The sequence below is a fragment of the Thalassophryne amazonica genome, chromosome 14 (genome assembly GCF_902500255.1).
Source record: "Thalassophryne amazonica chromosome 14, fThaAma1.1, whole genome shotgun sequence".
Classification (NCBI taxonomy): Eukaryota; Metazoa; Chordata; class Actinopteri; order Batrachoidiformes; family Batrachoididae; genus Thalassophryne; species Thalassophryne amazonica.
In genome coordinates this window covers 94,210,317-94,213,329 of record NC_047116.1, presented here as the reverse complement: position 1 = coordinate 94,213,329, position 3,013 = coordinate 94,210,317, and positions in this window count along the sequence as shown.

The following is a 3,013-nucleotide window of genomic DNA, read 5'->3' as shown; positions in this document are numbered from 1 at the left end:
GCTTTGCATCACATTTTATTTTCAATTATAAAAAAATTGATTGATTGATTGATGATGTAAAATACGACTACCAGCTTGAGTTTTTCTAACTGAAGTGCAAATGTCATATGTAATAACTGCATTGTATAATGTATCGATGCCAGAAAATACATGTAATAAATGTTTACCCCAAATTCACATTTTATACTAATTCAAATTAGTATATGAGAAAGGGAGAGAGAGATTTAAGCATTTATCCTTGGTGGAGGTATGCACCGTGCTGTAGTTTATTTATAGCGTTGGATGTGCTGATTCCAATGGTGTGTTTAAATTTTTTCTACACACTGTATTTCCAAAGTTATAGATGTTGTTCCTTAGTGGGGGTCTGCACTCTACAAGTGCTCTGGATTATTTATAGCTGAAACCACCACATTGAAGCTGGAAAGGAGCAGGTTTACACAGAAGTCCATGTTAAAATGTGCAACGTAAGGGCAGAAAAATACATTTACACTCTAGTACAGTTTTTTTTCTAACTCCTGAGTTTAAGACATTTTAAGCCAAAATGTTATGCATAATTAGGGGGTGGTTGCTTTGAATGACAGCTCACGTGGGGTCTGGCCCATAGATTAAGAACAAATGCTAATATTCTATTAAATATGCAATGAAACATTTTAAATATGACCATAAGGAGCCCAGTGACCCAAGGTATCGGCATGCCAAATGTAGTGTAGAAAGGACCAAAACTGATTTCCATAAACATCTCACACACACACTAGTTTTGCCTTTACCACCACAATGGAGTTGAAACAATGAGAGGTGCTTGTCGTGTCAACTTTCAACTTTAATGCAAAAAGTCTGACAAAAATATAACCATAGCCATTTAGGAATTACAGCCATTTTCATTCAGACCCTCCATTTCCAAAGGCCATAAGTAATTGGACAAAATATGAACATTGTTGTGCAAATCATCACTTTTACAGCCAGTTATCTTTACACGTCAGGTGATGGACACATGAACATTTAGAAGTCATTGAACATGTCTTGGACTATTTTACCTCAATCACCAAGAAATACAAACTCTATGGTAAATCTGTCTATAGCAGGCAACGGAATGCGCAAGAAGGAGACTAGTGAAGGAAGCCACCAAGACACTCCAACAACTCCGACAGCATTACAAACTTCTGTGCATGTGATTAGATTTTAGCTATACAGCTTCATGTCGGAGTGGAACAGAGAAGGACTTTCTTAAACAGAAGATTTTAAAGTTTAGCTACTTTGCCTGAAGGCACTTGGGAGACTCAAGCCTAGATATGATCCATTTTCATATATTAAAACCTTTCTTTGCATCACTCCACCATGCAGGTGAGAGTGGTGATACAACAGGTGTATGTTAAGTCATTTCAACATTTAATCCGTGGCAGGAACAGATAAACAACTGCTTGTTGATGAGTATGAAATCGATACCAAAATATATATATCATTTAATTGTCTAGTTGTAATGTAAAGATATCTACAATTCATTTTCCCATAGTCACAATGCTAATTTTTGATATCAACAAATAATTTATATTATAGATATCTGCAACGTAAATATAACTATAAGGTCGTGAAACTTTACCATTGACTTCTGTTCAAAGTCAATTACAGATATGTAGAACTCAGTTTTATGTTAGAATTCTAACTCAACATATCCATAATGTAATTTTGGCAAGTTGCAATTCTAATTACTAGTATCAACAACTCAATTTTCACTAGTCTATTTTTGATATCACAAATCAATTCTTACTAGTGGTAATGTATGGCAAGCTCTTTTAACTAACCAGTTGGGCTGAATAACTGCATTTTAATTTTCAAAAGTTGATTATGACATATCAAAATCAAGTTAACATTAGATGGTCAAACTGATGCCTGTGTCTCACAGGACTAATGGCATCATCTCGGTCTTGTCAGCATTGAAAAGTAAGTTGTTTTTCACTGTACGTCCCTTCGGCTGCTACCTTGTTTTCACTCGGGGTTGCCACAGCAGACCTGCACATTGATTTGGCACAATTTGTTTTACGCTGGATGCCCTTCCTGACGCAACTCCAGATTACACTGAGAAATGTGGCAGGGGTGGGGTTTGAACCAGGAATCTTCAGCACTAACCACTTGGCCACCACCCCTGCAGTTTTTCACTAAAACCAGGCAATTCTCTAATCTTAGTTTAGGTGAGATGATCTGCAGTTATTGTCGTGGACAACTGAGTATAGTTGGCATTGTGATGAAACGTAATTCCAAAACATCACAATATGTGATCTCTCTATATAGCACCAATAGCACCTCTTGCTCTAGAGAGAGAGGATAACAGAGGACCTAATACACACATCTGCGGTACCCCATATTTTACTGGAACAAGATCTGAAGTATACAAGACACACAGAGCGACTAGATAAGAAGACGTCACCCACGCAAGAACATGGTCAGTATGCCAAAATAATTCTCAAACTATCCAGCAATATCCAATGATCCACCATATCAAATACAGCACTATGTTCTAACAACAGCAGCACTGTGGTGATATAAGAGTTGGTTACAAACAGCAGATCATTCACCACTTTAGTAAGTGCTGTCGCCGTGGAGTGGTGCATTCTAAACACAGACTGCAGCAACTCAAAGAGGTTATTTTCAGTACGATAATCCACAAGGTGCTGTGAAAGAAATTTTTCAAGTATATTAGCGCCAAAGTATATATTCAATATCAGTTTGTAATTTCTTTAAATGAACTAGGATGTAACTTAGGTTTTGTGAGAATAGGTTTGATCAGTGCAGATTTAAAAGTTGTAGCAATGGAACCTGAAGTTTGTGACAGGTTAAAAATTGTCAGTGTAGCAGCCCAAGTGTAGCCCACAGGTCCTTAAACAGTTTAGTTACAAAAATAGGATTAAATTAGGTCAGTCTTGGTATCCTAGCAGAGATGGTGCATACTACCACAGTATCAGGATCTAGTAGCAAGACAAGAGCATGTTGACCTAATGTTCTCTATTTTATCTTCTAA